At 40.6% G+C, this 20,794-nt stretch overlaps 34 non-coding genes across 34 annotated transcripts; all 34 read left to right on the top strand.

The window, feature by feature from the left end:
• Positions 1-95: 95 nt before the first annotated feature.
• trnae-uuc (transfer RNA glutamic acid (anticodon UUC)) lies at positions 96-167 on the top strand. Its single transcript has one exon. It is a non-coding gene; the product is annotated as a tRNA-Glu (tRNA).
• An 884-nt stretch (positions 168-1,051) lies between these two features.
• On the top strand, positions 1,052-1,123 carry trnae-uuc (transfer RNA glutamic acid (anticodon UUC)). The gene has a single exon. It is a non-coding gene; the product is annotated as a tRNA-Glu (tRNA).
• A 437-nt stretch (positions 1,124-1,560) lies between these two features.
• trnae-uuc (transfer RNA glutamic acid (anticodon UUC)) lies at positions 1,561-1,632 on the top strand. The gene has a single exon. It is a non-coding gene; the product is annotated as a tRNA-Glu (tRNA).
• A 437-nt stretch (positions 1,633-2,069) lies between these two features.
• On the top strand, positions 2,070-2,141 carry trnae-uuc (transfer RNA glutamic acid (anticodon UUC)). Its single transcript has one exon. It is a non-coding gene; the product is annotated as a tRNA-Glu (tRNA).
• Positions 2,142-2,578: 437 nt separating this feature from the next.
• Positions 2,579-2,650, top strand: trnae-uuc (transfer RNA glutamic acid (anticodon UUC)). The gene has a single exon. It is a non-coding gene; the product is annotated as a tRNA-Glu (tRNA).
• A 437-nt stretch (positions 2,651-3,087) lies between these two features.
• trnae-uuc (transfer RNA glutamic acid (anticodon UUC)) lies at positions 3,088-3,159 on the top strand. The gene has a single exon. It is a non-coding gene; the product is annotated as a tRNA-Glu (tRNA).
• Positions 3,160-3,596: 437 nt separating this feature from the next.
• On the top strand, positions 3,597-3,668 carry trnae-uuc (transfer RNA glutamic acid (anticodon UUC)). The gene has a single exon. It is a non-coding gene; the product is annotated as a tRNA-Glu (tRNA).
• A 437-nt stretch (positions 3,669-4,105) lies between these two features.
• trnae-uuc (transfer RNA glutamic acid (anticodon UUC)) lies at positions 4,106-4,177 on the top strand. The gene has a single exon. It is a non-coding gene; the product is annotated as a tRNA-Glu (tRNA).
• Positions 4,178-7,908: 3,731 nt separating this feature from the next.
• On the top strand, positions 7,909-7,980 carry trnae-uuc (transfer RNA glutamic acid (anticodon UUC)). Its single transcript has one exon. It is a non-coding gene; the product is annotated as a tRNA-Glu (tRNA).
• A 437-nt stretch (positions 7,981-8,417) lies between these two features.
• Positions 8,418-8,489, top strand: trnae-uuc (transfer RNA glutamic acid (anticodon UUC)). The gene has a single exon. It is a non-coding gene; the product is annotated as a tRNA-Glu (tRNA).
• A 437-nt stretch (positions 8,490-8,926) lies between these two features.
• On the top strand, positions 8,927-8,998 carry trnae-uuc (transfer RNA glutamic acid (anticodon UUC)). The gene has a single exon. It is a non-coding gene; the product is annotated as a tRNA-Glu (tRNA).
• A 437-nt stretch (positions 8,999-9,435) lies between these two features.
• Positions 9,436-9,507, top strand: trnae-uuc (transfer RNA glutamic acid (anticodon UUC)). Its single transcript has one exon. It is a non-coding gene; the product is annotated as a tRNA-Glu (tRNA).
• A 437-nt stretch (positions 9,508-9,944) lies between these two features.
• On the top strand, positions 9,945-10,016 carry trnae-uuc (transfer RNA glutamic acid (anticodon UUC)). The gene has a single exon. It is a non-coding gene; the product is annotated as a tRNA-Glu (tRNA).
• Positions 10,017-10,453: 437 nt separating this feature from the next.
• trnae-uuc (transfer RNA glutamic acid (anticodon UUC)) lies at positions 10,454-10,525 on the top strand. Its single transcript has one exon. It is a non-coding gene; the product is annotated as a tRNA-Glu (tRNA).
• A 437-nt stretch (positions 10,526-10,962) lies between these two features.
• trnae-uuc (transfer RNA glutamic acid (anticodon UUC)) lies at positions 10,963-11,034 on the top strand. Its single transcript has one exon. It is a non-coding gene; the product is annotated as a tRNA-Glu (tRNA).
• Positions 11,035-11,472: 438 nt separating this feature from the next.
• On the top strand, positions 11,473-11,544 carry trnae-uuc (transfer RNA glutamic acid (anticodon UUC)). The gene has a single exon. It is a non-coding gene; the product is annotated as a tRNA-Glu (tRNA).
• A 437-nt stretch (positions 11,545-11,981) lies between these two features.
• trnae-uuc (transfer RNA glutamic acid (anticodon UUC)) lies at positions 11,982-12,053 on the top strand. Its single transcript has one exon. It is a non-coding gene; the product is annotated as a tRNA-Glu (tRNA).
• Positions 12,054-12,428: 375 nt separating this feature from the next.
• On the top strand, positions 12,429-12,500 carry trnae-uuc (transfer RNA glutamic acid (anticodon UUC)). The gene has a single exon. It is a non-coding gene; the product is annotated as a tRNA-Glu (tRNA).
• Positions 12,501-12,937: 437 nt separating this feature from the next.
• On the top strand, positions 12,938-13,009 carry trnae-uuc (transfer RNA glutamic acid (anticodon UUC)). The gene has a single exon. It is a non-coding gene; the product is annotated as a tRNA-Glu (tRNA).
• A 437-nt stretch (positions 13,010-13,446) lies between these two features.
• On the top strand, positions 13,447-13,518 carry trnae-uuc (transfer RNA glutamic acid (anticodon UUC)). Its single transcript has one exon. It is a non-coding gene; the product is annotated as a tRNA-Glu (tRNA).
• Positions 13,519-13,955: 437 nt separating this feature from the next.
• trnae-uuc (transfer RNA glutamic acid (anticodon UUC)) lies at positions 13,956-14,027 on the top strand. The gene has a single exon. It is a non-coding gene; the product is annotated as a tRNA-Glu (tRNA).
• Positions 14,028-14,464: 437 nt separating this feature from the next.
• trnae-uuc (transfer RNA glutamic acid (anticodon UUC)) lies at positions 14,465-14,536 on the top strand. Its single transcript has one exon. It is a non-coding gene; the product is annotated as a tRNA-Glu (tRNA).
• A 437-nt stretch (positions 14,537-14,973) lies between these two features.
• trnae-uuc (transfer RNA glutamic acid (anticodon UUC)) lies at positions 14,974-15,045 on the top strand. Its single transcript has one exon. It is a non-coding gene; the product is annotated as a tRNA-Glu (tRNA).
• A 437-nt stretch (positions 15,046-15,482) lies between these two features.
• Positions 15,483-15,554, top strand: trnae-uuc (transfer RNA glutamic acid (anticodon UUC)). Its single transcript has one exon. It is a non-coding gene; the product is annotated as a tRNA-Glu (tRNA).
• A 437-nt stretch (positions 15,555-15,991) lies between these two features.
• Positions 15,992-16,063, top strand: trnae-uuc (transfer RNA glutamic acid (anticodon UUC)). The gene has a single exon. It is a non-coding gene; the product is annotated as a tRNA-Glu (tRNA).
• A 437-nt stretch (positions 16,064-16,500) lies between these two features.
• Positions 16,501-16,572, top strand: trnae-uuc (transfer RNA glutamic acid (anticodon UUC)). Its single transcript has one exon. It is a non-coding gene; the product is annotated as a tRNA-Glu (tRNA).
• Positions 16,573-17,009: 437 nt separating this feature from the next.
• On the top strand, positions 17,010-17,081 carry trnae-uuc (transfer RNA glutamic acid (anticodon UUC)). Its single transcript has one exon. It is a non-coding gene; the product is annotated as a tRNA-Glu (tRNA).
• A 431-nt stretch (positions 17,082-17,512) lies between these two features.
• Positions 17,513-17,584, top strand: trnae-uuc (transfer RNA glutamic acid (anticodon UUC)). Its single transcript has one exon. It is a non-coding gene; the product is annotated as a tRNA-Glu (tRNA).
• Positions 17,585-18,021: 437 nt separating this feature from the next.
• trnae-uuc (transfer RNA glutamic acid (anticodon UUC)) lies at positions 18,022-18,093 on the top strand. The gene has a single exon. It is a non-coding gene; the product is annotated as a tRNA-Glu (tRNA).
• Positions 18,094-18,530: 437 nt separating this feature from the next.
• trnae-uuc (transfer RNA glutamic acid (anticodon UUC)) lies at positions 18,531-18,602 on the top strand. The gene has a single exon. It is a non-coding gene; the product is annotated as a tRNA-Glu (tRNA).
• A 437-nt stretch (positions 18,603-19,039) lies between these two features.
• trnae-uuc (transfer RNA glutamic acid (anticodon UUC)) lies at positions 19,040-19,111 on the top strand. Its single transcript has one exon. It is a non-coding gene; the product is annotated as a tRNA-Glu (tRNA).
• A 438-nt stretch (positions 19,112-19,549) lies between these two features.
• trnae-uuc (transfer RNA glutamic acid (anticodon UUC)) lies at positions 19,550-19,621 on the top strand. Its single transcript has one exon. It is a non-coding gene; the product is annotated as a tRNA-Glu (tRNA).
• Positions 19,622-20,058: 437 nt separating this feature from the next.
• Positions 20,059-20,130, top strand: trnae-uuc (transfer RNA glutamic acid (anticodon UUC)). Its single transcript has one exon. It is a non-coding gene; the product is annotated as a tRNA-Glu (tRNA).
• Positions 20,131-20,565: 435 nt separating this feature from the next.
• On the top strand, positions 20,566-20,637 carry trnae-uuc (transfer RNA glutamic acid (anticodon UUC)). The gene has a single exon. It is a non-coding gene; the product is annotated as a tRNA-Glu (tRNA).
• The last annotated feature ends 157 nt before the right edge of the window (positions 20,638-20,794 follow it).

Genomic DNA, 20,794 nt, shown 5'->3' with positions numbered 1-20,794 from the left:
ATTTAACAGTTATCTTATGAATCAGATTCCAACAAATAGCATTCTTTTCCATCAAAATTTGTTGATCCTGTTTAGCATTCCCTGGATGACATATCTCCCATATGGTCTAGCGGTTAGGATTCCTGGTTTTCACCCAGGTGGCCCGGGTTCAACTCCCGGTATGGGAACAATAGAAATCTTATTTTTTTGCTATGCAATGAGTTCTGTCAGCCAATGAGACCTTTTAATTCGATGTTTAGACACACACGTGCAGTATTAAACAGCTATGTTATGAATCCGATTCCATTTCCCCTGTGGTCTATTGGTAAAGATTCTAGGTTTCCCCCCATGTAGACTGGGTTCAACTCCCAAATTGGGAAAAAAGGAAATCTTATTTTTTGGCTGCGCAATGAGTTCTTTCTGCCCACGAGATCGTTTTATTTCGATGTTTAGAAACATAACTGCAGTATTTTACAGCTATAATATGAATCAGATTCCAACAAATAGCATTCTTTTCCATCAAAATTTGTTGATCCTGTTTAGCAATCTCTCTTTGGCATATCTCCCATATGGTCTAGCGGTTAGGATTCCTGGTTTTTACCCAGGTGGCCTGGGTTCAACTCCCGGTATGGGAACAATAGAAATCTTATTTTTTTGCTATGCAATGAGTTTTGTCATCCAATGAGACCTTTTAATTCGATGTTTAGACACACACGTGCAGTATTAAACAGCTATGTTATGAATCAGATTCCAACGTAGAGCTTTCTCTTCCATCAAAATTTGTTGATACTGTATGGAATTCTCACTGACTCCCATTTCCCCTGTGGTCTATTGGTAAGGATTCTTGTTTTCCCCCCATGTAGACTGGGTTCAACTCCCAAATTGGGAAAAATTGAAATCTTGTTTTTTGTCTATGCAATGAGTTCTTTCTGCCCATGAGATCGTTTTATTTCGATGTTTAGACATATGGCTGCAGTATTTTACAGTTATCTTATGAATCCGATTCCAACAAATAGCATTCTTTTCCATCAAAATTTCTTGATCCTGTTTAGCAATCTCTCTTTGGCATATCTCCCATATGGTCTAGCGGTTAGGATTCCTGGTTTTCACCCAGGTGGCCTGGGTTCAACTCCCGGTATGGGAACAATAGAAATCTTATTTTTTTGCTATGCAATGAGTTTTGTCATCCAATGAGACCTTTTAATTCGATGTTTAGACACACACGTGCAGTATTAAACAGCTATGTTATGAATCAGATTCCAACGTAGAGCTTTCTCTTCCATCAAAATTTGTTGATACTGTATGGAATTCTCACTGACTCCCATTTCCCCTGTGGTCTATTGGTAAGGATTCTTGTTTTCCCCCCATGTAGACTGGGTTCAACTCCCAAATTGGGAAAAATTGAAATCTTGTTTTTTGGCTATGCAATGAGTTCTTTCTGCCCATGAGATCGTTTTATTTCGATGTTTAGACATATGGCTGCAGTATTTTACAGTTATCTTATGAATCAGATTCCAACAAATAGCATTCTTTTCCATCAAAATTTGTTGATCCTGTTTAGCAATCTCTCTTTGGCATATCTCCCATATGGTCTAGCGGTTAGGATTCCTGGTTTTCACCCAGGTGGCCCGGGTTCAACTCCCGGTATGGGAACAATAGAAATCTTATTTTTTTGCTATGCAATGAGTTTTGTCATCCAATGAGACCTTTTAATTCGATGTTTAGACACACACGTGCAGTATTAAACAGCTATGTTATGAATCAGATTCCAACGTAGAGCTTTCTCTTCCATCAAAATTTGTTGATACTGTATGGAATTCGCACTGACTCCCATTTCCCCTGTGGTCTATTGGTAAGGATTCTTGTTTTCCCCCCATGTAGACTGGGTTCAACTACCAGTTTGGGAAAAATTGAAATCTTGTTTCTTGGCTATGCAATGAGTTCTTTCTGCCCATGAGATCGTTTTATTTCGATGTTTAGACATATGGCTGCAGTATTTTACAGTTATCTTATGAATCCGATTCCAACAAATAGCATTCTTTTCCATCAAAATTTGTTGATCCTGTTTAGCAATCTCTCTTTGGCATATCTCCCATATGGTCTAGCGGTTAGGATTCCTGGTTTTCACCCAGGTGGCCCGGGTTCAACTCCCGGTATGGGAACAATAGAAATCTTATTTTTTTGCTATGCAATGAGTTTTGTCATCCAACGAGACCTTTTAATTCGATGTTTAGACACACACGTGCAGTACTAAACAGCTATGTTATGAATCAGATTCCAACTTACAGCTTTCTCTTCCATCAAAAATAATTGATACTGTATGGAATTCTCACTGACTCCCATTTCCCCTGTGGTCTATTGGTAAAGATTCTAGATTTCCCCCCATGTAGACTGGGTTCAACTCCCAAATTGGGAAAAATGGAAATCTTATTTTTTGGCTGTGCAATGAGTTCTTTCTGCCCACGAGATCGTTTTATTTCGATGTTTAGAAACATAACTGCAGTATTTTACAGCTACAATATGAATCAGATTCCAACAAATAGCATTCTTTTCCATCAAAATTTGTTGATCCTGTTTAGCAATCTCTCTTTGGCATATCTCCCATATGGTCTAGCGGTTAGGATTCCTGGTTTTCACCCAGGTGGCCTGGGTTCAACTCCCGGTATGGGAACAATAAAAATCTTATTTTTTTGCTATGCAATGAGTTTTGTCAGCCAATGAGACCTTTTAATTCGATGTTTAGACACACACGTGCAGTATTAAACAGCTATGTTATGAATCAGATTCCAACGTAGAGCTTTCTCTTCCATCAAAATTTGTTGATACTGTATGGAATTCTCACTGACTCCCATTTCCCCTGTGGTCTATTGGTAAGGATTCTTGTTTTCCCCCCATGTAGACTGGGTTCAACTACCAGTTTGGGAAAAATTGAAATCTTGTTTTTTGGCTGTGCAATGAGTTCTTTCTGCCCACGAGATCGTTTTATTTCGATGTTTAGAAACATAACTGCAGTATTTTACAGCTATAATATGAATCAGATTCCAACAAATAGCATTATTTTCCATCAAAATTTGTTGATCCTGTTTAGCAATCTCTCTTTGGCATATCTCCCATATGGTCTAGCGGTTAGGATTCCTGGTTTTCACCCAGGTGGCCTGGGTTCAACTCCCGGTATGGGAACAATAGAAATCTTATTTTTTTGCTATGCAATGAGTTTTGTCATCCAATGAGACCTTTTAATTCGATGTTTAGACACACACGTGCAGTATTAAACAGCTATGTTATGAATCAGATTCCAACGTAGAGCTTTCTCTTCCATCAAAATTTGTTGATACTGTATGGAATTCTCACTGACTCCCATTTCCCCTGTGGTCTATTGGTAAGGATTCTTGTTTTCCCCCCATGTAGACTGGGTTCAACTCCCAAATTGGGAAAAATTGAAATCTTGTTTTTTGGCTATGCAATGAGTTCTTTCTGCCCATGAGATCGTTTTATTTCGATGTTTAGACATATGGCTGCAGTATTTTACAGTTATCTTATGAATCAGATTCCAACAAATAGCATTCTTTTCCATCAAAATTTGTTGATCCTGTTTAGCAATCTCTCTTTGGCATATCTCCCATATGGTCTAGCGGTTAGGATTCCTGGTTTTCACCCAGGTGGCCCGGGTTCAACTCCCGGTATGGGAACAATAGAAATCTTATTTTTTTGCTATGCAATGAGTTTTGTCATCCAATGAGACCTTTTAATTCGATGTTTAGACACACACGTGCAGTATTAAACAGCTATGTTATGAATCAGATTCCAACTTAGAGCTTTCTCTTCCATCAAAATGCGTTGATACGGTATGGAATTCTCACTGACTCCCATTTCCCCTGTGGTCTATTGGTAAGGAGTCTTGTTTCCCGCCCATGTAGACTGGGTTCAACTACCAGTTTGGGAAAAATTGAAATTTTGTTTTTTGGCTATGCAATGAGTTCTTTCTGCCCATGAGATCGTTTTATTTCGATGTTTAGACATATGGCTGCAGTATTTTACAGTTATCTTATGAATCAGATTCCAACAAATAGCATTCTTTTCCATCAAAATTTGTTGATCCTGTTTTGCAATCTCTCTTTGACATATCTCCCATATGGTCTAGCGGTTAGGATTCCTGGTTTTCACCCAGGTGGCCCGGGTTCAACTCCCGGTATGGGAACAATAGAAATCTTATTTTTTTGCTATGCAATGAGTTTTGTCATCCAATGAGACCTTTTAATTCAATGTTTAGACACACACGTGCATTATTAAACAGCTATGTTATGACTCAGATTCCAACTTACAGCTTTCTCTTCCATCAAAATTAGTTGATACTGTATGGAATTCTCACTGACTCCCATTTCACCTGTGGTCTATTGGTAAGGATTCTTGTTTTCCCCCCATGTAGACTGGGTTCAACTACCAGTTTGGGAAAAATTGAAATCTTGTTTTTTGGCTATGCAATGAGTTCTTTCTGCCCATGAGATCGTTTTATTTCGATGTTTAGACATATGGCTGCAGTATTTTACAGTTATCTTATGAACATCAACATGCAAGATGGCGCCGACAGGACGGCGACTTTAACAGCAGCTCCGAGTGTTTTTTGGGTTTATTACTTTTTTCCGAGGTTTGCCTCTGTCTTTTCAAACTTTTCTTTTCATCATACTGTCTCTTTAAGACTCGCGGACAGTTTTCTATAAAAATTGGAAACTTTCAGTGAAAAAGGAAAGTTTTTCATCGCTTTTTCTGGTGCGCAACGGGCGTCCTGCGCGCGTAATGGCCATCGTCTACAGTCGGGATCAGCTGCTGGCGCTGCGTTTCTCCGCGGTGCGGCCGGAGGAGCGACCCATCATCCCCCGGGATATTATGAAGCGGAGACGGGGACGCCGCGCCGGAGTTAAACGCCGGGAGCTGAGGAGAGCTTATCGACCGGCGCTGCCGTCCGTCGTCATGGGCAACGTGAGATCTCTGCCAAACAAGATGGACGAACTCGCGGCGGCGACCAGGTTCGACCCGGAATATCGACGGTGCAGCATGCTGATGCTCTCGGAGACGTGGCTGAACCAGAACCACACGGACGCGATTGCTGCGCTGGATGGATTCTGCTTATTACGCGCGGACCGGACGGAGATGAGCGGGAAGAGAAAGGGCGGAGGACTGGCAGTGTTCGTCAACGAGAAGTGGTGCCTTCCCAGGCACGTTACTTTAAAGGTTCAACACTGCTGTCCTGACATTGAACTTTTGGCGCTGAGTCTGAGACCTTTCTACTTGCCACGGGAGTTTTCACATGTTGTCGCGGTGCTTGTGTACATTCCACCGTCGGCGAGCGCGGAGGCAGCATGTGACGTCATCACTGGAGTAGTGAACGGGTTACAGACTCAGAGCCCTCAGGCCCTCTTTATCATCTCCGGTGATTTTAATCACGCATCTCTTTCTTCCTGTCTGCCCAAATTCACGCAGTACGTCACTTGTGCCACCAGAGACAATAACACACTGGACCTTTTCTATGCGAACACTAAAGACGCTTATTTATCATCCCCCCTTCCTCCTTTGGGACGAGCTGACCACTGTCTGGTCCATCTCCTACCTGTTTACAAGCCACTTGTGAGCAGGCAACCAGCAGTGACTCGCTCAGTCAAGAAGTGGTCTGAAGAAGCTGAGGAAGCTCTGCAGGTCTGCTTTGAGACCACGGACTGGAGCATCTTCAGTGAGTCCCACAAGGAGGATATTGACGGACTAACTTCATGTGTCACGGACTACATAAACTTCTGTGTGGAGAGCATTGTACCAACAAGAACTGTACGATGCTTCTCCAACAACAAACCCTGGATCAATCCTGATATAAAGGCTCTCCTAAAGGAGAAGAAGAGAGTCTTTAGGTCAGGAAACAAAGAGGATCTGATGGCAGTCCAGAAGGAGCTGAGAAGAAAGATCAGGGAGGGAAAGGGGAGGTACAGGAGGAGGATGGAAGAGAGTCTGGCCAACAACAACACCAGAGATGTCTGGAGAGGTTTGAAATCCATATCCGGACATCAGACCAGGCTCTCTGTAGCAGCGGGGGATAAAAATTGGGCCGACAACTTAAACAGTTATTTTTCAAGGTTTGAGGTGTCGGCTCCCCCCCCTGCTCAACCATTCACACCTCTACACTTACCTTCTCCTCTCCCCCGAGCTTGTATTGTTTCAGCCCCCCCGCTGACTCCACAGGGGACAATGCCCCCCCATCCCAGCCTGTCCCTCACACCTCTCCAGGTGAGAAATCAGCTTAGGAGAACCAAGACAACAAAGGCCCCTGGACCAGACGGCATCGGTGGCAAAGTACTCAGGACGTGCTCTGACCAGTTAAGTGAAATTGTTGGACTTCTGTTCAACATGAGCTTGACCCTGGGAAGAGTTCCACTACTGTGGAAGACGTCCTGTGTGGTACCGGTGCCGAAGACTCAGCACCCTAAGGATCCCAGCTGCTACAGACCTGTGGCCTTGACATCCCACCTTATGAAGGCTCTGGAGCGGCTGGTCCTTAGTTACCTGAGTCCTCTGGTGCGCTCCTCCATGGATCCGTTGCAGTTTGCCTACCAACCTGACATCGGCGTGGAGGACGCCATCATCTTCCTTCTCCACCGAGCACTTTCTCACCTGGAGTTGCCTGGAAGCACTGTGAGGATCCTTTTCCTGGATCTAAGCAGTGCTTTCAATACCATCAGGTCAAACATCCTGAGGGACAAGCTGGAGCTGTCTGGAGCGGACACTCACCTCACGGACTGGATTGTGGACTACCTCACCAACCGTCCACAGTTCGTGAGGACCCGGGATGGTGTTTCGAGGACTGTACTGTGCAGTGTAGGGGTCCCCCAGGGAACAGTGTTAGCACCGTTCCTCTTTTCACTGTACACTGCAGACTTCCAACACCTGTCTCCCACCAGTCACCTGCAGAAGTTCTCGGACGACTCCGCCATCGTCGGCCTCATTAGGGACGGGGATGACGGGCCGTACCGGGGACTTGTCCAGGACTTTGTTGACTGGTGCCTGGAAAACCACCTTCAGATCAACTCCAGCAAAACTAAGGAGTTGATCGTGGATTTCCGGCGGTGTCCCTCCATCCCCCCCTCACCACTGAACATCCAGGGACAGGACATTGAGATTGTCACGACTTACAAGTTCCTGGGTGTTCACCTCAACAACCGCTTGGACTGGGTGGATAACACTGCTGCTCTTTATAAAAAAGGGCGGAGTAGACTCTACCTGCTCCGGAGGTTGAGGTCGTTTGGTGTCCGGGGGCCGCTCCTGAAGTCATTCTATGACTCAGTAGTGGCCTCTGCCATCTTCAACGGTGTGGTCTGCTGGGGGAGCAGCATGACAGCAAAGGATAGGGCTAAACTGGACAGCCTTATTAAGAAGGCCAGTTACGTCCTAGGGCGCCCCCTGGATCCTGTGGAGGAAGTGACTGGAGGGAGGATGCGGAGCAAGCTGGGCTCCATGAGGAGGAACTTGTCTCACCCTCTCCAGCACACACTGAGGGCATTGAGGAGCTCCATCAGTGATAGGATGCTCCATCCCCGGTGTGTGAGGGAGAGGTACCGCAGGTCTTTCCTCCCTGCTGCCATCAGACTCCACAACAAAAACACACCTAGATAACTATTTAACTGCACCTCTTGTTATTTATGTAAATATGATTGTGTAAATATTATATAGCGCAGATTTATCTTTTATTCCATTTAGATTTTATTTCTCGTTTTTATTTCTGGGTGTTTTTATTTCTCGTGCTGCTGTTAAACCGAATTTCCCCTCGCGGGACTAATAAAGGTTTTCTGATTCTGATTCTGATTCTGATTCTGAATCCGATTCCAACAAATAGCATTCTTTTCCATCAAAATTTGTTGATCCTGTTTAGCAATCTCTCTTTGGCATATCTCCCATATGGTCTAGCGGTTAGGATTCCTGGTTTTCACCCAGGTGGCCCGGGTTCAACTCCCGGTATGGGAACAATAGAAATCTTATTTTTTTGCTATGCAATGAGTTTTGTCATCCAACGAGACCTTTTAATTCGATGTTTAGACACACACGTGCAGTACTAAACAGCTATGTTATGAATCAGATTCCAACTTACAGCTTTCTCTTCCATCAAAATTAATTGATACTGTATGGAATTCTCACTGACTCCCATTTCCCCTGTGGTCTATTGGTAAAGATTCTAGATTTCCCCCCATGTAGACTGGGTTCAACTCCCAAATTGGGAAAAATTGAAATCTTGTTTTTTGGCTATGCAATGAGTTCTTTCTGCCCATGAGATCGTTTTATTTCGATGTTTAGACATATGGCTGCAGTATTTTACAGTTATCTTATGAATCAGATTCCAACAAATAGCATTCTTTTCCATCAAAATTTGTTGATCCTGTTTAGCAATCTCTCTTTGGCATATCTCCCATATGGTCTAGCGGTTAGGATTCCTGGTTTTCACCCAGGTGGCCCGGGTTCAACTCCCGGTATGGGAACAATAGAAATCTTATTTTTTTGCTATGCAATGAGTTTTGTCATCCAATGAGACCTTTTAATTCGATGTTTAGACACACACGTGCAGTATTAAACAGCTATGTTATGAATCAGATTCCAACTTAGAGCTTTCTCTTCCATCAAAATGCGTTGATACGGTATGGAATTCTCACTGACTCCCATTTCCCCTGTGGTCTATTGGTAAGGAGTCTTGTTTCCCGCCCATGTAGACTGGGTTCAACTACCAGTTTGGGAAAAATTGAAATTTTGTTTTTTGGCTATGCAATGAGTTCTTTCTGCCCATGAGATCGTTTTATTTCGATGTTTAGACATATGGCTGCAGTATTTTACAGTTATCTTATGAATCAGATTCCAACAAATAGCATTCTTTTCCATCAAAATTTGTTGATCCTGTTTTGCAATCTCTCTTTGACATATCTCCCATATGGTCTAGCGGTTAGGATTCCTGGTTTTCACCCAGGTGGCCCGGGTTCAACTCCCGGTATGGGAACAATAGAAATCTTATTTTTTTGCTATGCAATGAGTTTTGTCATCCAATGAGACCTTTTAATTCAATGTTTAGACACACACGTGCATTATTAAACAGCTATGTTATGACTCAGATTCCAACTTACAGCTTTCTCTTCCATCAAAATTAGTTGATACTGTATGGAATTCTCACTGACTCCCATTTCACCTGTGGTCTATTGGTAAGGATTCTTGTTTTCCCCCCATGTAGACTGGGTTCAACTACCAGTTTGGGAAAAATTGAAATCTTGTTTTTTGGCTATGCAATGAGTTCTTTCTGCCCATGAGATCGTTTTATTTCGATGTTTAGACATATGGCTGCAGTATTTTACAGTTATCTTATGAATCCGATTCCAACAAATAGCATTCTTTTCCATCAAAATTTGTTGATCCTGTTTAGCAATCTCTCTTTGGCATATCTCCCATATGGTCTAGCGGTTAGGATTCCTGGTTTTCACCCAGGTGGCCCGGGTTCAACTCCCGGTATGGGAACAATAGAAATCTTATTTTTTTGCTATGCAATGAGTTTTGTCATCCAACGAGACCTTTTAATTCGATGTTTAGACACACACGTGCAGTACTAAACAGCTATGTTATGAATCAGATTCCAACTTACAGCTTTCTCTTCCATCAAAATTAATTGATACTGTATGGAATTCTCACTGACTCCCATTTCCCCTGTGGTCTATTGGTAAAGATTCTAGATTTCCCCCCATGTAGACTGGGTTCAACTCCCAAATTGGGAAAAATGGAAATCTTATTTTTTGGCTGTGCAATGAGTTCTTTCTGCCCACGAGATCGTTTTATTTCGATGTTTAGAAACATAACTGCAGTATTTTACAGCTATAATATGAATCAGATTCCAACAAATAGCATTCTTTTCCATCAAAATTTGTTGATCCTCTTTAGCATTCCCTGGATGACATATCTCCCATATGGTCTAGCGGTTAGGATTCCTGGTTTTCACCCAGGTGGCCGGGGTTCAACTCCCGGTATGGGAACAATAGAAATCTTATTTTTTTGCTATGCAATGAGTTCTGTCAGCCAATGAGACCTTTTAATTTGATGTTTAGACACACACGTGCAGTATTAAACAGCTATGTTATGAATCAGATTCCAACTTAGAGCTTTCTCTTCCATCAAAATTAGTTGATACTGTATGGAATTCTCACTGACTCCCATTTCACCTGTGGTCTATTGGTAAGGATTCTTGTTTTCCCCCCATGTAGACTGGGTTCAACTACCAGTTTGGGAAAAATTGAAATCTTGTTTTTTGGCTATGCAATGAGTTCTTTCTGCCCATGAGATCGTTTTATTTCGATGTTTAGACATATGGCTGCAGTATTTTACATTTATCTTATGAATCCGATTCCAACAAATAGCATTCTTTTCCATCAAAATTTGTTGATCCTGTTTAGCAATCTCTCTTTGGCATATCTCCCATATGGTCTAGCGGTTAGGATTCCAGGTTTTCACCCAGGTGGCCCGGGTTCAACTCCCGGTATGGGAACAATAGAAATCTTATTTTTTTGCTATGCAATGAGTTTTGTCATCCAACGAGACCTTTTAATTCGATGTTTAGACACACACGTGCAGTACTAAACAGCTATGTTATGAATCAGATTCCAACTTACAGCTTTCTCTTCCATCAAAATTAATTGATACTGTATGGAATTCTCACTGACTCCCATTTCCCCTGTGGTCTATTGGTAAAGATTCTAGATTTCCCCCCATGTAGACTGGGTTCAACTCCCAAATTGGGAAAAATGGAAATCTTATTTTTTGGCTGTGCAATGAGTTCTTTCTGCCCACGAGATCGTTTTATTTCGATGTTTAGAAACATAACTGCAGTATTTTACAGCTATAATATGAATCAGATTCCAACAAATAGCATTCTTTTCCATCAAAATTTGTTGATCCTCTTTAGCGTTCCCTGGATGACATATCTCCCATATGGTCTAGCGGTTAGGATTCCTGGTTTTCACCCAGGTGGCCGGGGTTCAACTCCCGGTATGGGAACAATAGAAATCTTATTTTTTTTGCTATGCAATGAGTTTTGTCAGCCAATGAGACCTTTTAATTCGATGTTTAGACACACACGTGCAGTATTAAACAGCTATGTTATGAATCAGATTCCAACGTAGAGCTTTCTCTTCCATCAAAATGTGTTGATACTGTATGGAATTCTCACTGACTCCCATTTCCCCTGTGGTCTATTGGTAAGGATTCTTGTTTTCCCCCCATGTAGACTGGGTTCAACTACCAGTTTGGGAAAAATTGTAATCTTGTTTTTTGGCTATGCAATGAGTTCTTTCTGCCCATGAGATCGTTTTATTTCGATGTTTAGACATATGGCTGCAGTATTTTACAGTTATCTTATGAATCAGATTCCAACAAATAGCATTCTTTTCCATCAAAATTTGTTGATCCTGTTTAGCAATCTCTCTTTGGCATATCTCCCATATGGTCTAGCGGTTAGGATTCCTGGTTTTCACCCAGGTGGCCCGGGTTCAACTCCCGGTATGGGAACAATAGAAATCTTATTTTTTTGCTATGCAATGAGTTTTGTCATCCAACGAGACCTTTTAATTCGATGTTTAGACACACACGTGCAGTACTAAACAGCTATGTTATGAATCAGATTCCAACTTACAGCGTTCTCTTCCATCAAAATTAATTGATACTGTATGGAATTCCAACTGACTCCCATTTCCCCTGTGGTCTATTGGTAAAGATTCTAGATTTCCCCCCATGTAGACTGGGTTCAACTCCCAAATTGGGAAAAATGGAAATCTTATTTTTTGGCTGTGCAATGAGTTCTTTCTGCCAACGAGATCGTTTTATTTCGATGTTTAGAAACATAACTGCAGTATTTTACAGCTATAATATGAATCAGATTCCAACAAATAGCATTCTTTTCCATCAAAATGTGTTGATCCTGTTTAGCATTCCCTGGATGACATATCTCCCATATGGTCTAGCGGATAGGATTCCTGGTTTTCACCCAGGTGGCCCGGGTTCAACTCCCGGTAAGGGAACAATAGAAATCTTATTTTTTTGCTATGCAATGAGTTCTGTCAGCCAATGAGACCTTTTAATTCGATGTTTAGACACACACGTGCAGTATTAAACAGCTATGTTATGAATCCGATTCCATTTCCCCTGTGGTCTATTGGTAAAGATTCTAGGTTTCCCCCCATGTAGACTGGGTTCAACTCCCAAATTGGGAAAAAAGGAAATCTTATTTTTTGGCTGTGCAATGAGTTCTTTCTGCCCACAAGATCGTTTTATTTCGATGTTTAGAAACATAACTGCAGTATTTTACAGCTATAATATGAATCAGATTCCAACAAATAGCATTCTTTTCCATCAAAATTTCTTGATCCTGTTTAGCAATCTCTCTTTGGCATATCTCCCATATGGTCTAGCGGTTAGGATTCCTGGTTTTCACCCAGGTGGCCTGGGTTCAACTCCCGGTATGGGAACAATAGAAATCTTATTTTTTTGCTATGCAATGAGTTTTGTCATCCAATGAGACCTTTTAATTCGATGTTTAGACACACACGTGCAGTATTAAACAGCTATGTTATGAATCAGATTCCAACGTAGAGCTTTCTCTTCCATCAAAATTTGTTGATACTGTATGGAATTCTCACTGACTCCCATTTCCCCTGTGGTCTATTGGTAAGGATTCTTGTTTTCCCCCCATGTAGACTGGGTTCAACTCCCAAATTGGGAAAAATTGAAATCTTGTTTTTTGGCTATGCAATGAGTTCTTTCTGCCCATGAGATCGTTTTATTTCGATGTTTAGACATATGGCTGCAGTATTTTACAGTTATCTTATGAATCCGATTCCAACAAATAGCATTCTTTTCCATCAAAATTTGTTGATCCTGTTTAGCAATCTCTCTTTGGCATATCTCCCATATGGTCTAGCGGTTAGGATTCCTGGTTTTCACCCAGGTGGCCCGGGTTCAACTCCCGGTATGGGAACAATAGAAATCTTATTTTTTTGCTATGCAATGAGTTTTGTCATCCAATGAGACCTTTTAATTCGATGTTTAGACACACACGTGCAGTATTAAACAGCTATGTTATGAATCAGATTCCAACGTAGAGCTTTCTCTTCCATCAAAATTTGTTGATACTGTATGGAATTCTCACTGACTCCCATTTCCCCTGTGGTCTATTGGTAAGGATTTTTGTTTTCCCCCCATGTAGACTGGGTTCAACTACCAGTTTGGGAAAAATTGAAATCTTGTTTTTTGGCTATGCAATGAGTTCTTTCTGCCCATGAGATCGTTTTATTTCGATGTTTAGACATATGGCTGCAGTATTTTACAGTTATCTTATGAATCCGATTCCAACAAATAGCATTCTTTTCCATCAAAATTTGTTGATCCTGTTTAGCAATCTCTCTTTGGCATATCTCCCATATGGTCTAGCGGTTATGATTCCTGGTTTTCACCCAGGTGGCCCGGGTTCAACTCCCGGTATGGGAACAATAGAAATCTTATTTTTTTGCTATGCAATGAGTTTTGTCATCCAACGAGACCTTTTAATTCGATGTTTAGACACACACGTGCAGTACTAAACAGCTATGTTATGAATCAGATTCCAACTTACAGCTTTCTCTTCCATCAAAATTAATTGATACTGTATGGAATTCTCACTGACTCCCATTTCCCCTGTGGTCTATTGGTAAAGATTCTAGATTTCCCCCCATGTAGACTGGGTTCAACTCCCAAATTGGGAAAAATGGAAATCTTATTTTTTGGCTGTGCAATGAGTTCTTTCTGCCCACGAGATCGTTTTATTTCGATGTTTAGAAACATAACTGCAGTATTTTACAGCTACAATATGAATCAGATTCCAACAAATAGCATTCTTTTCCATCAAAATTTGTTGATCCTGTTTAGCAATCTCTCTTTGGCATATCTCCCATATGGTCTAGCGGTTAGGATTCCTGGTTTTCACCCAGGTGGCCTGGGTTCAACTCCCGGTATGGGAACAATAGAAATCTTATTTTTTTGCTATGCAATGAGTTTTGTCATCCAATGAGACCTTTTAATTCGATGTTTAGACACACACGTGCAGTATTAAACAGCTATGTTATGAATCAGATTCCAACGTAGAGCTTTCTCTTCCATCAAAATTTGTTGATACTGTATGGAATTCTCACTGACTCCCATTTCCCCTGTGGTCTATTGGTAAGGATTCTTGTTTTCCCCCCATGTAGACTGGGTTCAACTCCCAAATTGGGAAAAATTGAAATCTTGTTTTTTGGCTATGCAATGAGTTCTTTCTGCCCATGAGATCGTTTTATTTCGATGTTTAGACATATGGCTGCAGTATTTTACAGTTATCTTATGAATCAGATTCCAACAAATAGCATTCTTTTCCATCAAAATTTGTTGATCCTGTTTAGCAATCTCTCTTTGGCATATCTCCCATATGGTCTAGCGGTTAGGATTCCTGGTTTTCACCCAGGTGGCCCGGGTTCAACTCCCGGTATGGGAACAATAGAAATCTTATTTTTTTGCTATGCAATGAGTTTTGTCATCCAATGAGACCTTTTAATTCGATGTTTAGACACACACGTGCAGTATTAAACAGCTATGTTATGAATCAGATTCCAACGTAGAGCTTTCTCTTCCATCAAAATTTGTTGATACTGTATGGAATTCTCACTGACTCCCATTTCCCCTGTGGTCTATTGGTAAGGATTCTTGTTTTCCCCCCATGTAGACTGGGTTCAACTACCAGTTTGGGAAAAATTGAAATCTTGTTTTTTGGCTATGCAATGAGTTCTTTCTGCCCATGAGATCGTTTTATTTCGATGTTTAGACATATGGCTGCAGTATTTTACAGTTATCTTATGAATCCGATTCCAACAAATAGCATTCTTTTCCATCAAAATTTGTTGATCCTGTTTAGCAATCTCTCTTTGGCATATCTCCCATATGGTCTAGCGGTTATGATTCCTGGTTTTCACCCAGGTGGCCCGGGTTCAACTCCCGGTATGGGAACAATAGAAATCTTATTTTTTTGCTATGCAATGAGTTTTGTCATCCAACGAGACCTTTTAATTCGATGTTTAGACACACACGTGCAGTACTAAACAGCTATGTTATGAATCAGATTCCAACTTACAGCTTTCTCTTCCATCAAAATTAATTGATACTGTATGGAATTCTCACTGACTCCCATTTCCCCTGTGGTCTATTGGTAAAGATTCTAGATTTCCCCCCATGTAGACTGGGTTCAACTCCCAAATTGGGAAAAATGGAAATCTTATTTTTTGGCTGTGCAATGAGTTCTTTCTGCCCACGAGATCGTTTTATTTCGATGTTTAGAAACATAACTGCAGTATTTTACAGCTACAATATGAATCAGATTCCAACAAATAGCATTCTTTTCCATCAAAATTTGTTGATCCTGTTTAGCAATCTCTCTTTGGCATATCTCCCATATGGTCTAGCGGTTAGGATTCCTGGTTTTCACCCAGGTGGCCTGGGTTCAACTCCCGGTATGGGAACAATAGAAATCTTATTTTTTTGCTATGCAATGAGTTTTGTCATCCAATGAGACCTTTTAATTCGATGTTTAGACACACACGTGCAGTATTAAACAGCTATGTTATGAATCAGATTCCAACGTAGAGCTTTCTCTTCCATCAAAATTTGTTGATACTGTATGGAATTCTCACTGACTCCCATTTCCCCTGTGGTCTATTGGTAAGGATTCTTGTTTTCCCCCCATGTAGACTGGGTTCAACTCCCAAATTGGGAAAAATTGAAATCTTGTTTTTTGGCTATGCAATGAGTTCTTTCTGCCCATGAGATCGTTTTATTTCGATGTTTAGACATATGGCTGCAGTATTTTACAGTTATCTTATGAATCAGATTCCAACAAATAGCATTCTTTTCCATCAAAATTTGTTGATCCTGTTTAGCAATCTCTCTTTGGCATATCTCCCATATGGTCTAGCGGTTAGGATTCCTGGTTTTCACCCAGGTGGCCTGGGTTCAACTCCCGGTATGGGAACAATAAAAATCTTATTTTTTTGCTATTCAATGAGTTTTGTCAGCCAATGAGACCTTTTAATTCGATGTTTAGACACACACGTGCAGTATTAAACAGCTATGTTATGAATCAGATTCCAACGTAGAGCTTTCTCTTCCATCAAAATTTGTTGATACTGTATGGAATTCTCACTGACTCCCATTTCCCCTGTGGTCTATTGGTAAGGATTCTTGTTTTCCCCCCATGTAGACTGGATTCAACTACCAGTTTGGGAAAAATTGAAATCTTGTTTTTTGGCTGTGCAATGAGTTCTTTCTGCCCATGAGATCGTTTTATTTCGATGTTTAGAAACATAACTGCAGTATTTTACAGCTACAATATGAATCAGATTCCAACAAATAGCATTCTTTTCCATCAAAATTTGTTGATCCTGTTTAGCAATCTCTCTTTGGCATATCTCCCATATGGTCTAGCGGTTAGGATTCCTGGTTTTCACCCAGGTGGCCTGGGTTCAACTCCCGGTATGGGAACAATAAAAATCTTATTTTTTTGCAATGCAATGAGTTTTGTCAGCCAATGAGACCTTTTAATTCGATGTTTAGACACACACGTGCAGTATTAAACAGCTATGTTATGAATCAGATTCCAACGTAGAGCTTTCTCTTCCATCAAAATTTGTTGATACTGTATGGAATTCTCACTGACTCCCATTTCCCCTGTGGTCTATTGGTAAGGATTCTTGTTTTCCCTCCATGTAGACTGGGTTCAACTACCAGTTTGGGAAAAATTGAAATCTTGTTTTTTGGCTGTGCAATGAGTTCTTTCTGCCCACGAGATCGTTTTATTTCGATGTTTAGAAACATAACTGCAGTATTTTACAGCTATAATATGAATCAGATTCCAACAAATAGCATTCTTTTCCATCAAAATTTGTTGATCCTGTTTAGCAATCTCTCTTTGGCATATCTCCCATATGGTCTAGCGGTTAGGATTCCTGGTTTTCACCCAGGTGGCCCGGGTTCAACTCCCGGTATGGGAACAATAGAAATCTTATTTTTTTGCTATGCAATGAGTTTTGTCATCCAATGAGACCTTTTAATTCGATGTTTAGACACACACGTGCAGTATTAAACAGCTATGTTATGAATCAGATTCCAACTTAGAGCTTTCTCTTCCATCAAAATGCGTTGATACGGTATGGAATTCTCACTGACTCCCATTTCCCCTGTGGTCTATTGGTAAGGAGTCTTGTTTCCCGCCCATGTAGACTGGGTTCAACTACCAGTTTGGGAAAAATTGAAATTTTGTTTTTTGGCTATGCAATGAGTTCTTTCTGCCCATGAGATCGTTTTATTTCGATGTTTAGACATATGGCTGCAGTATTTTACAGTTATCTTATGAATCAGATTCCAACAAATAGCATTCTTTTCCATCAAAATTTGTTGATCCTGTTTAGCAATCTCTCATATTTCCCATATGGTCTAGCGGTTAGGATTCCTGGTTTTCACCCAGGTGGCCTGGGTTCAACTCCCGGTATGGGAACAATAGAAATCTTATTTTTTTGCTATGCAATGAGTTTTGTCATCCAATGAGACCTTTTAATTCAATGTTTAGACACACACGTGCATTATTAAACAGCTATGTTATGACTCAGATTCCAACTTACAGCTTTCTCTTCCATCAAAATTAATTGATACTGTATGGAATTCTCACTGACTCCCATTTCCCCTGTGGTCTATTGGTAAAGATTCTAGATTTCCCCCCATGTAGACTGGGTTCTACTCCCAGTTTGGGAAAAATAGAAATCTTATTTTTTGGCTATGCAATGAGTTCTTTCTGCCCATGAGATCATTTTATTTCGATGTTTAGACATATAGCTGCAGTATTTTACAGTTATCTTATGAATCAGATTCCAACAAATAGCATTCTTTTCCATCAAAATTTGTTGATCCTGTTTAGCAATCTCTTTCTGGCATATCTCCCATATGGTCTAGTGGTTAGGATTCCTGGTTTTCACCCAGGTGGCCCGGGTTCAACTCCGGGTATGGGAACAATAGAAATCTTATTTTTTTGCTATGCAATGAGTTCTGTCAGCCAATGAGACCTTTTAATTTGATGTTTAGACACACACGTGCAGTATTAAACAGCTATGTTATGAATCAGATTCCAACATAGAGCTTTCTCTTCCATCAAAATTAGTTGATACTGTATGGAATTCTCACTGACTCCCATTTCACCTGTGGTCTATTGGTAAGGATTCTTGTTTTCCCCCCATGTAGACTGGGTTCAACTACCAGTTTGGGAAAAATTGAAATCTTGTTTTTTGGCTATGCAATGAGTTCTTTCTGCCCATGAGATCGTTTTATTTCGATGTTTAGACATATGGCTGCAGTATTTTACAGTTATCTTATGAATCCGATTCCAACAAATAGCATTCTTTTCCATCAAACTTTGTTGATCCTGTTTAGCAATCTCTCTTTGGCATATCTCCCATATGGTCTAGCGGTTAGGATTCCTGGTTTTCACCCAGGTGGCCCGGGTTCAACTCCCGGTATGGGAACAATAGAAATCTTATTTTTTTGCTATGCAATGAGTTTTGTCATCCAACGAGACCTTTTAATTCGATGTTTAGACACACACGTGCAGTACTAAACAGCTATGTTATGAATCAGATTCCAACTTACAGCTTTCTCTTCCATCAAAATTAATTGATACTGTATGGAATTCTCACTGACTCCAATTTCCCCTGTGGTCTATTGGTAAAGATTCTAGATTTCCCCCCATGTAGACTGGGTTCAACTCCCAAATTGGGAAAAATGGAAATCTTATTTTTTGGCTGTGCAATGAGTTCTTTCTGCCCACGAGATCGTTTTATTACGATGTTTAGAAACATAACTGCAGTATTTTACAGCTATAATATGAATCAGATTCCAACAAATAGCATTCTTTTCCATCAAAATTTGTTGATCCTCTTTAGCATTCCCTGGATGACATATCTCCCATATGGTCTAGCGGTTAGGATTCCTGGTTTTCACCCAGGTGGCCGGGGTTCAACTCCCGGTATGGGAACAATAGAAATCTTATTTTTTTTGCTATGCAATGAGTTTTGTCAGCCAATGAGACCTTTTAATTCGATGTTTAGACACACACGTGCAGTATTAAACAGCTATGTTATGAATCAGATTCCAACGTAGAGCTTTCTCTTCCATCAAAATGTGTTGATACTGTATGGAATTCTCACTGACTCCCATTTCCCCTGTGGTCTATTGGTAAGGATTCTTGTTTTCCCCCCATGTAGACTGGGTTCAACTACCAGTTTGGGAAAAATTGTAATCTTGTTTTTTGGCTATGCAATGAGTTCTTTCTGCCCATGAGATCGTTTTATTTCGATGTTTAGACATATGGCTGCAGTATTTTACAGTTATCTTATGAATCAGATTCCAACAAATAGCATTCTTTTCCATCAAAATTTGTTGATCCTGTTTAGCAATCTCTCTTTGGCATATCTCCCATATGGTCTAGCGGTTAGGATTCCTGGTTTTCACCCAGGTGGCCCGGGTTCAACTCCCGGTATGGGAACAATAGAAATCTTATTTTTTTGCTATGCAATGAGTTTTGTCATCCAACGAGACCTTTTAATTCGATGTTTAGACACACACGTGCAGTACTAAACAGCTATGTTATGAATCAGATTCCAACTTACAGCGTTCTCTTCCATCAAAATTAATTGATACTGTATGGAATTCCAACTGACTCCCATTTCCCCTGTGGTCTATTGGTAAAGATTCTAGATTTCCCCCCATGTAGACTGGGTTCAACTCCCAAATTGGGAAAAATGGAAATCTTATTTTTTGGCTGTGCAATGAGTTCTTTCTGCCAACGAGATCGTTTTATTTCGATGTTTAGAAACATAACTGCAGTATTTTACAGCTATAATATGAATCAGATTCCAACAAATAGCATTCTTTTCCATCAAAATGTGTTGATCCTGTTTAGCAATCTCTTTTTGGCATATCTCCCATATGGTCTAGTGGTTAGTATTCCTGGTTTTCACCCAGGTGGCCTGGGTTCAACTCCCGGTATGGGAACAATAGAAATCTTATTTTTTTGCTATGCAATGAGTTTTGTCAGCCAATGAGACCTTAATTCAATGTTTAGACACACACGTGCAGTATTAAACAGCTATGTTATGAATCAGATTCCAACTTAGAGCTTTCTCTTCCATCAAAATTTGTTGATACTGTATGGAATTCTCACTGACTCCCATTTCCCCTGTGGTCTATTGGTAAGGATTCTTGTTTTCCCCCCATGTAGACTGGGTTCAACTACCAGTTTGGGAAAAATTGAAATCTTGTTTTTTGGCTGTGCAATGAGTTCTTTCTGCCCATGAGATCGTTTTATTTCGATGTTTAGACATATGGCTGCAGTATTTAACAGTTATCTTATGAATCAGATTCCAACAAATAGCATTCTTTTCCATCAAAATTTGTTGATCCTGTTTAGCATTCGCTGGATGACATATCTCCCATATGGTCTAGCGGTTAGGATTCCTGGTTTTCACCCAGGTGGCCCGGGTTCAACTCCCGGTATGGGAACAATAGAAATCTTATTTTTTTGCTATGCAATGAGTTCTGTCAGCCAATGAGACCTTTTAATTCGATGTTTAGACACACACGTGCAGTATTAAACAGCTATGTTATGAATCCGATTCCATTTCCCCTGTGGTCTATTGGTAAAGATTCTAGGTTTCCC

This window comes from Callionymus lyra, chromosome 1 (assembly GCF_982586985.1).
Source record: "Callionymus lyra chromosome 1, fCalLyr1.hap1.1, whole genome shotgun sequence".
In the NCBI taxonomy this organism is placed as follows: Eukaryota; Metazoa; Chordata; class Actinopteri; order Syngnathiformes; family Callionymidae; genus Callionymus; species Callionymus lyra.
Note: the sequence above shows the minus strand (reverse complement) of the source record. Positions and strands in the feature narration are given on the sequence as shown.